Source organism: Erythrolamprus reginae, chromosome 2, assembly GCF_031021105.1.
Source record: "Erythrolamprus reginae isolate rEryReg1 chromosome 2, rEryReg1.hap1, whole genome shotgun sequence".
Taxonomy (NCBI): Eukaryota; Metazoa; Chordata; class Lepidosauria; order Squamata; family Dipsadidae; genus Erythrolamprus; species Erythrolamprus reginae.
The window spans coordinates 18,029,908-18,040,406 of record NC_091951.1 but is presented as its reverse complement, the minus strand read 5'-3'; the positions used below and the strand labels follow the sequence as shown (position 1 = coordinate 18,040,406).

General features: G+C 39.8%; 1 pseudogene; it reads right to left on the bottom strand.

Moving 5' to 3' along the window:
* Positions 1 to 6,331: 6,331 nt before the first annotated feature.
* LOC139159215 (zinc finger protein 23-like) lies at positions 6,332 to 7,543 on the bottom strand (annotated as a pseudogene).
* Positions 7,544 to 10,499: the final 2,956 nt, after the last annotated feature.

Below are 10,499 nucleotides of genomic sequence, written 5' to 3'. Positions count from 1 at the left end.
ATGATAGTCATCAAACAACATTTAATACAACATTGTCTGCTACAATGTCTTACCTGTCAATGACTTTTTCAGTTCCAACCTCAATAATAATTGAGCAAACAATCAATACAAACTCAAGGTAAACCGCTCCAAACTCAATTGCAGAAAATACGACTTTAGCAACAGAGTGGTCAACACCTGGAATGCTCTACCAGACTCCATTGTTACATCCTCAAACCCTCACAGGTTCAATCTTGCATTGTCTACTGTAGACCTGACCCCATTCCTAAGAGCTCTGTACAGGGGGTGTGCATAAGCGCACCCCCATGCCTACCATCCCTGTCCTACTGTCCCCATTTATTTGGATTCATTTCCTTCGTTCATGTTCATATTCATACCTGCTACCTTGTACATGTTTGACAAACCAATAAAACAAATAAACAAAATAATATTTGTGAATATTGAGAAAATGGGATGGAGAAAGTTCTTCAACAGGGTCAAGAATCACAAAAATCCATTATTTACAGCAGCACTGATTTTCATCAGTCCAGTACCCAATTTCCAAAATAATGCAACCTTTAAAGTAAAGCCATCATATTTTGAGATGGATAATTCATAATTGACCCAGAAATGCCATTCTAAAAACAAGTCATGCTCTAATTCTACAAGGATCAGACATTGAATAGCATTGAGCATTTATTTTAAAAAAATGAAACTCAGGGTCAGGGGAAACTACAACAATCACTACTTTAATCAAAAATCAGTATTCAAATCATGAATTCAGGAAAGAGAAAAATGGACCTCTTTCAGATGTTTTAATCAGAACTATTCAAGAAATTAGTTATTTCCTGCAATTTAGGAATAAGTGGAATATGAGGAAAAGAATGAAGGTGTTAGAACTGCAGAGGGAGGGAATACAACTACATTACACAATGACTTACATGCAAACCATGTGAGGAGGCTTTTTGAAAGTGAAGATTTCACGTATTATTGTTGATTTACTGAGAATTATACTAATGACATGGTCTCCTTGCCTGTAGAAGCTCCATGGTCTATTTCTACTCTGGTGGTCCAAATTCATTGTGCACTTCATTCTAGGTTTCCCAGAGACTATCTGGAATATCGGCAGCATCAAAAGCAGAAGCAGGACATACATAATTTATAGTTGGAATGAACCTCCTTCCTGTTTCTAAAAAGAGTTAGAAGAATGAAAAGCACATCATTCAAATGGAATCTCCAGTGTCTTTCTTTATCCAGTCGGAGACAAACTGAGCTTCATCTGGAAAGGAGAGGAGGTGCCTTCAAAAGCACAGGCCCTGCCTGTCTTAAATCTCGTGCAAACCCTTCAGGATGAATCGATGATGCAAGATCTGATGCAAGATCCCTTCCATGTTGCCTCTGGCTGATGTTTACATCAAAGTCACCACTGAGGAAGAAACAGCAGCAGAGATCTCAAAGTCTGGGATCATGATAATTATTATGAGTGATAATTTGTCCCCTGGAACTTTTGAGCGTCTTCCAGAATTCCCTGTACAAAGGGACAGCTAGAGAAAAGAATGTTTTTAAAATGTCACATAAAGATTGTTGGGGGATACTTTTCTACCATGGTTGTCATCCTTCTTGCCAGGACATGACCAGGAATTAATGCTGCATGAAGATGCTTCAATATTCATATATTTAATTTCTGCTGTCCTCCATTGTGATATTATCATTATCATTAGTAGTAGTAGCAGTAGTAGTAGCAATAGTAGTAGTAGTAGTAGTAGTAATAGTAATAGTATTAGAATTATTATTGTTGTTGTTGTTTTGTTATTATTATTTATTTATTAAGTTTGTATGCCGCCCCTCTCCGTAGACTCGAGGCGGCTCACAGCAGTGATAGAAACAATGTATTATCATTATCATTATTATTAATTGTATCACAGGGGCCAGTTGTTTCGGCAGATTTGTCATTAGTTACTAGTCGAGTCCCACACAGAGATCTAGGACGTTGCAATATATTTTCAAAGGATATGTGCTGAACTGAGCAGTGCGGCTTTCTGTGTTTGATGGTGATTTTGTCAATTTTAAGGTGTTTTAAATGTAATTCCAGTGCTTTTGGGAGAGCAGCCAGTGTTCCAATCACCACTGGAATTACCACTGCTGGCCTGTTGTTGTTATTGACAGCTGTAGAAGATCACCTGGAACTATGGAGCTTGGTGTTGGTCTAGGACTAAGTTATTGGCACTTTAGTGCCGCCTGTCTTTTAACACCAAGGCAGCAATCTGTACCCTTGAACCCAGCCTAAAGTTAATAGTTAGTCCTCTTTGGGATTTTCTTTTCTACGAGATTCGCATACATTAGTCCTAAATTTGGATTACTAGTTTTTGTTTGTTTGGACAGGGAGCCTCTTCTCGCAGCCACCTCATCACCTCAAGGCTCGATTACTGCAACACGCTCTACATGGGTCTACCCTTGAAGAACGTTCGGAGACTTCAATTAGTCCAGAAGGCAGCTGCATGAGCTGTTGTGGATTTACCCAGATACACCCACATAACTCCATCTCTCTGAGAGCTGCACTGGCTTCTGAGTGGTCTCCGAACGCAATTTAAGGTGTTGGTTATTTATTTATTTATTTGTTTTATTCATTCGATTTTTATGCCGCCCTTCTCCTTAGACTCAGGGTGGCTTACAACATGTTAGCAATAGCACTTTTTAACCGAGCCAGCCTATTGCCCCCACAATCCGGGTCCTCATTTTACCCACCTTGGAAGGATGGAAGAGTCAACCTTGAGCCGGTGATGAGATTTGAACTGCTGACCTTCAGATCTACAAGTCAGCTTCAGTGGCCTGCAGTACAGCACTCTACCTGCTGCGCCACTGCGGCTCATTATTACCCATCAAGCCCTACATGGCTTAAGACCAGATTACTTATGGGACCGTCTTCTGCCTCATATCTCCCAGCGACCAATTAGATCCCACAGAGTTGGCCTCCTCGGGGTCCCGTCAAGCAAGCAATGTTGATTGGCGGGACACCCCCCCCCCCCCCGAGATTGGCATTGCTCCCACTTTCGTGGCCTTCCGAAATGAGTCTACGGAGAGGTGCGGCATACAAATCCAATAAATAAAATAAATAAAATAAATAAAATAAATAAAATAAATAAAATAAATAAAATAAATAAAATAAATAAAATAAATAAAATAAATAAAATAAATAAAATAAATAAAATAAATAAAATAAATAAAATAAATAAAATAAATAAAATAAATAAATAAATAAAATAAATAAATAAAATAAAATAAAATAAATGAATGAATGAATGAATGAATAAATAAATAAATAAATAACATGGCTTTGCCGGCAGGTCTGAGGCCGTTGAAGAATAACAATCTGCTCCAGCCAGTAGTAAATGAATGATTGATGAATGAATCGGGGGAAGTGTCTCAGGACACCCTGACTTCCTCCTCCAGTCAATTCTGATTAGGTCCCACAGAGTTGGACTTCTCTGGGTCCTGTCGACAAAACAATGTCGTCTGGCGGGACCCAGGGGAAGAGCCTTCTCTGTGGCAGCCCCGGCCCTCTGGAATCAACTCCCCCCCAGAGATTAGGACTGCCCCCACCTTCCTCGCCTTTTGCAAAGTTCTGAAAACCCATCTATGGCACCAGGCATGGGGGAAATTGACATACCCCTAGCAGTTCCATTTTATGTACGGTTTGTCTGGACTGTATGATTGTTTTTTATTATAAGGGTTTTTTTAAATTGTTTTTTAATATTGGATTTGTATCTCATGTATTATTTGTTGTGAGCCGCTCCAAGTCCTCAAAGAGGAGCGGCATACAAATCTAAGAAATAATAATAGAAACATAGAAACATAGAAGACTGACGGCAGAAAAGGACCTCATGGTCCATATAGTCTGCCCTTATACTATTTTCTGTATTTTATCTTAGGATGTATATATGTGTATCCCAATTCTGTTACTGTGGATTTACCACCCATGTCTGCTGGAAGTTTGTTCCAAGGATCTATTACTCTTTCAGTAAAATAATATTTTCTCATGTTGCTTTTGATCTTTCCCCCAACTAACTTCAAATTGTGTCCCCTTGTTCTTGTGTTCACTTTCCTATTAAAAATACTTCCCTGCTGGACCTTATTTAACCCTTTAACATATTTAAATGTTTCGATCATGTTCCCCCTTTCCCTTCTGTCCTCCAGACTATGCAGATTGAGTTCGTTAAGTCTTTCCTGAAACATTTTATACTTAAGACCTTCCACCATTCTTGTAGCCCGTCTTTGGACCCGTTCAATTTAAATCCAATAAAACTTGAAACTTGAATGTACAATACAAATCTAATAATTAAAACTAAAACCCCATAATTTAAGACAACATGCACACAACATACCATACATAAACAGTATAGGCCTGTGGAAGTTATTTCAGTTCCCCCATGCCTGACGGCAGAGGTGGGTTTTAAGCTTACGAAAGGCCAGGAAGGTGGGGGCAGTTCTAATCTCAGGGGGGAGCTGGTTCCAGAGGGTCGGGGCCGCCACAGACAAGGCTGCTCCCCTGGGGCCCGCCAAATGACATTGTTTAGTCGACGGGACCCGGAGAAAGCCAACTGTGTGGGACCTAACTGGTCGCTGGGATTTGTGCGGCAGAAGGCAGTCCTGGAGATATTCTGGTCCGATGCCATGAAGGGCTTTATAGGGCAACACTTTGAATTGTGACTGGAAATTGATCGGCAACCAATGCAGACTGCGGAGTGTTGGTGTAACATGCGCATGCATACCTAGGGAAGCCCATGATTGCTCTCGCAGCTGCATTCTGCACGATCTGAAGTTTCCGAACACTTTTCAAAGGTAGCCCCATGTAGAGAGCATTACAGTAGTAATGACTTTCCTTGCAGCCCAGAGAGTTAATGGGGGTCTCTTACCTTCTATCATATTTCCTACTATTTTTGGGAGGGGTGCAAAGAGCATCTGCCTGCCTTTTTCCACTCTGGGAAGGTAGAGGAGATCCCTCAGGAAGCACCTCCTCTTCACCTCCTCTCCCTCCCCCCACAGTCCCCAGGTTGGATCCCGCTGGAACAGTTCCTCATCTCTCCTCTAGGGGGAAACTTGTGGTAGCCTTTTGGAACATGTTTCCTGCCCCTCCTCTGAGAAGCATGGATCCCTCCTCTAGTAGCTGCTGGGAACCATGGGCCCTAGCTTCCCTGACGGCCTTCCTCCTACTCCTCTGCAAAGCCCATTTCCTGATCCAGGGGACGTCCAAATGCCACTTCCTCAACCCACATCGGCTGCTCAGTCTGGCACAATCTGGCTGCCATCTTGTCTGCTTTGAGCACCCAGACCATCTCCTGAAAAAGGCCCTCTTGATTATTTTAAACAATACTTTTATTAAGGATTATATGCATAGAAAGAAAGTTAGTACAAATATTTTTGTATAAAAATACGAAAGACAATGAAAAAAGGAGAAAAAAAATTCTTCCCAAAATATAATAGGAAAAAGAAAACTCTCCCTCTTCATCCTCACCCAGAAAAGTCAAAAACAAAACTTTTATCGATAAACCATCAGATTCATTCCATTCTTCGCCCCATTTTTTCCGAGGTTTTTTGTTCTTTCATCAACACAGTCTTGTAAAAATTAAGAAAAATACTTCCTGACTTACGACTGAAGGACCTTATGACCAGGAATCCATTCCAAGTTCTGGTCATAAGTCAAGGACTTCTTGTACTCCATAAAATATTATATCTACTCCCCAGACACTTATAACCCTTTTGTGTAATCACTGCAATAAATTTATAATGGGATTTTGGGAGCAAAATATTCTCACTCCCAACATTTACATCCTTTTGCCCCATTGTGTACATTGTCTATTCTCTGAGGTTCTTTTGTTTCAGTAGGAAAAACATTTTACTCACACCAAATAATTGTAGGATTTCCCTTCTGTCACTGTGGGAAGCTCCTGGTAAACATTAAGATGTATTAAAAAAACCTGCTCCCAACTTTTTTCACAACTGAATAGATTTATCTCTGCAACGTACTTTTTGGTGCTTTTCCAGATTTGATTTACTCTGAAAATGTATGCAGGGCTGCCATCATTTATTTTGCGACATACCAATTATGTATTAAATTTACCTTACACAAAAAAAATTTAAACCATGCCACTACAACAAGGTACACTTGTTTGCCAGATTAATAATATGTTAATAATGCAGAAAATATATTAGAATGACATCAACATATTACATAGATATAAATAAATAACCAGAACAGTGCAAATACACCAAATTAACAAAATATTATTTATTTTGCCATCAACAATATTAAAAGTAGCAATAAGATGGCACAAAGGATAAAGACAAAATACTCCTACTTCAAAAGATGACATTTCTGTGAAAAACATTTATCACACTCTGAGCATTTATGAGGTTTCTCTCCTGTATGGATTCAGCTGTGACGTCTAAATTGAGATGACTGAGCAAATGTTCTTCCACAGTCTAAACATTTGTAGTTTTTTTTCCCTGTGTGAATTTTTATATGCTCTCGAAGGGCTGATGAGGTTCTATAAAATCTTCCACAGTCAATGCATTGATATGGTTTCTCCCCTGTGTGGGTTTTGTGATGTCTCCGAAGGCTTTGCTTGCATCCAAAGCATTTCCCACATTCTAGGCAGCTGTAGGGCTTCTCTCCTGTGTGGACCCTCTGATGCCTTCCAAGGCTATTTTTTTCAGAAAAGCATTTCCCACAAACCCCACATTTGAATGGCTTCTCTCCCGTGTGGATTCTCTCATGATTCTTAACTTGTGTTTGTGTAATAAAACTTTTCCCACACTTCCCACATTCAAAGGGTTTTTCTCCTTTGTGCCACCTCTGGTGTCTCCGAAGGTTAGAAGGACCCATAAATTTTCTCTCACACTCTGTGCATTCATAGGGCCTCTCTCCAGTGTGAATTCTCTGGTGTACCACAAGGCTTGATTTTGTAGACAAACATTTCCCACATTCGAGGCACTTTTCATTTTTCTCCCCTGTGTGTGTTTTCAAATGATGCTGAAGAGATGCACTCTGTCTAAAACATTTTCCACACTCAAAGCATTTGTAAGATTTGATCCCTGCATGAATCTTCTCATGGATCCCAAGATTTGACTTCTGAGAAAAGTTCTTCCCACATTCCCAACACTTGTAAGGTTTCTCCCCTGTGTGGATTCTCTCGTGGTTTCTCAGATGACCTTTTTGACGGAAAAAATTCCCACATTCCAGACATTGATAGGGTTTCTCTCCAGTGTGGATTTTCTGATGTCTAAGAAGTTCTGAGTTTTTACTAAAGCATGAGTCACATTCCTCACACTTATAGGCTTTGAGTGTTAGGGGCCTTCTGAGATCTTTGGGGGGTTTTCCAGAGAAGAATTTCTCAGCCTCCAAACCTTGCCTGGATCTATTTCCCACATGGTCCTTCCTGTGGGTCAAAAGGAGGTACCTGCAAGGAAAGGACTTCCCACACTCTGAGCATTCATGGGTTCTTCCGTGGTTTTTCGGGGTGCTGCTTGTGTCTGACGGGGGATCCAAGAGTTTCCCAGGCTCCATCCCTTCTGGCAGTTGCTGTCTTATGTTGATTTTCTATGTTGATAGTTGATTGCAGGTAAATAATTGATTACAATCCTTTATCCCCTGTTAGAAGGAAAAAGAAGTGAAGACTTTTATTTCCTTTAGAGATACAGAATCATAAAATCTTAGCCCTGGCAGGGACCTTGAAGGTCTTCCAGTCTGACCCTCTTCCCAGGGTAGAGTGCTCAGTACACTTGAGGCCAAGTAAGGAAGTCCCTAAATTTTAAAGAAAGATGTATATCCTTAATATATGACCATGCTTGGGACTGGAATCTCATTCCTCTAGTCAAGCAATGTGTCACCTCTGAAACGGATCGAGCCTGCCCCAGCCATCTTCCATTTCTTTAGTTGCCACACAACTCAGGGAGGGGAGAGAAGAATGGATGCCATCTAGCCAAAACAACCTGCTATCTCATGGGAACCAAGGTCACTCTCAACAGGGCCTGGCAGGAGAATGGAACTTGTTACCTGGAGATGCAAGAACACCTAATTGGGCGATGTGAACTGCGACCCTAGAAGAGGGGAGATCTGTAACGTTTAAATATGCTGAATGCATGGGAAACAGCTAAAGCTTGTTTGAAGTTCATGTGTGCCCAATTGGTGTACTCAATAAAGCAGTTCTTTGAGGAAACCTAAAATCTCAGAGCACTGAATCTTTTGGGATCATTAGTCGGAACCAGGACACAGTGGTTAGAGGAGGGATCATGGGAGCATTTCACTCCACAACCGCCATCCCACATTCCTGGTTGCAATCACAAGTGATCTTGGAGGTCCTTAAGTGTGGGGAGGTTCAATGACAATAAAATAAACTAATCTAAACTGATCTGTAAATGTCCTGGAAGAGGGAGGAGAAAATAGGATTCTTGGATGAGAATACAAAATAACTTAAATATTAGATTTGTTTATATCGTCTTATTATTGTTGTTAGCCGCCCCGAGTCTACAGAGAGGGGCGGCATACAAATCTAATAAATAAATAAACAAACAAACAAACAAACAAATGAACAAACGAACGAATGAATAAACAAACAAACAAATAAACAAATAAATAAATTAAAAAATAATGAAGATTGAATTGTAATTCAAAAAATCTTAATATTTGGGAGAATGTATAAATTGTAAAAATATTATTTCTTTTTTTAAAAATATTTTTATTGAATTTTCAAAAGGACAAACAAGGACATACAACACTTAACATTTAAGGAGCTACCATTGCTCCGCTTGTCGTAGAAGTCTAACTAATACAAAAATATAAAAAATCCTAACTGTAATCAGATCAAAGCAGAAATGCCACACATGTAAGTTACATTCTTATTAAATTTAACTCTATATTTTTAATATTAAACTTATTAATTAAATTTCTTCATATTTTAAAATATTCTATACTTATACAAAAGGAAAAGAAAAAAGTGATCTTGGAGGTCCATAAGTGTGGGGAGGTGCAATGACAATAAAATAAACTAATCTAAACTGATCTGTAAATGACTTGGAAGAGGGAGGAGAAAATAGGATTCTTGGATGAGGATACAAAATAATAAAGATTGAATTGTAATTCAAAAATGTCTTAATATTTGGAAGAATGTATAAATTGTAAAAATATTATTTCTGTATGTAAGACATGTTTGAATTTGCTATGAATATTAGATTTTAACATGTTGGTAATTACAATGTTGATTTTTTTTTAATTGGATGTTTAGAAATGATTGAAATAAGGGAAAACAAAAGATGAATAAAAGTATCAAGGAAGGAGAGGAAGCAATACGCCATAAAATTAAGCCCTGGAATAAAAATTGAATTAATTGGTGGTAGACCCAGAAGACAAAACTAGGCTGAGGCAGCATTAAGATTGGAGTAACATGTACCTAAATTATAGAATTATATACATAAAGGTGATATAAAAATAATAATTTTACGTTAGTTCAAAAGTTTGGAATATATCAGCAGTCTGTTAAATATGAGGTTAGAATAGAAACACACAGGTAAAGAGGGAGGAAGAGGAAGGAGGAGAGAAGGAATGAGAAGGTAGAGAAGGAAATAGAAGGAAGGAGAGAGAAGTAGCAGAAAGATGAACAAGTGGAGGGATGTCGGGAGGGAGAGAGAGGAGTAAGAAAGTAGGAAGAGATGGAGGGAGGGGAGTATAGAAACATAGAAACATAGAAGTCTGACGGCAGAAAAAGACCTCATGGTCCATCTAGTCTGCCCTTATACTATTTATAATGGAAAGAAGACAGACTGATGAATAAGAGAGAAAATTGGTGCAAAATGAGATATTGATTTTTGACTAATGGAATTAAATGTATGTATATATGTTATTGATATTTATTTATTTATTTTTATTTATTTATTTATTGGATTTGTATGCCGCCCCTCTCCGCAGACTCGGATATACTTTAATGTATTGACATATAAATGGAAGTGTGTGTGGGGGGGAAAACTTTCCAAAGGAAAAAAAGAAGCGGAGAGATCAGACGGGGAGTAGCAGGTTGGGGGAAGGGCTGCTCTTTTGGGAAGCTGAGAGGCCCAAAGATCCCAAGTGAGCCTTTCCCAAAAATACAGGCAGGGACTCAAGGCAGCTTTCTGGCCCTCAGCTTCTTCTAGGAGCTGCTCAGCAGTCCAGTCTGAAAAGGTTCTCACCGCCGAGGAGGAGCCACCACCTCGCAGCCTCTTCTGGGCCAAAGGAGACCAAGAGAAAGCAGAGAAATTCTCCCCCTTGTTTCAAGCAGAAGCCAAATCCAGGTGAGCCTGAAAACAAAGGACTCCATTCTGGGCCTTTGAGGATTTCTTGGGCCTTCAGAACACAGGGACCCCGTCAATCAACCCAGGGGAGCCTTTGCCGGCCCCCAAACCGAACCCTCCTCTCCCCATTGCAAGGAGGCCGCTCGGGGTTGAGAACCCCTTACAAACCCCCGGAAAGGCGCCGTTGTTTGGGCTGCTCA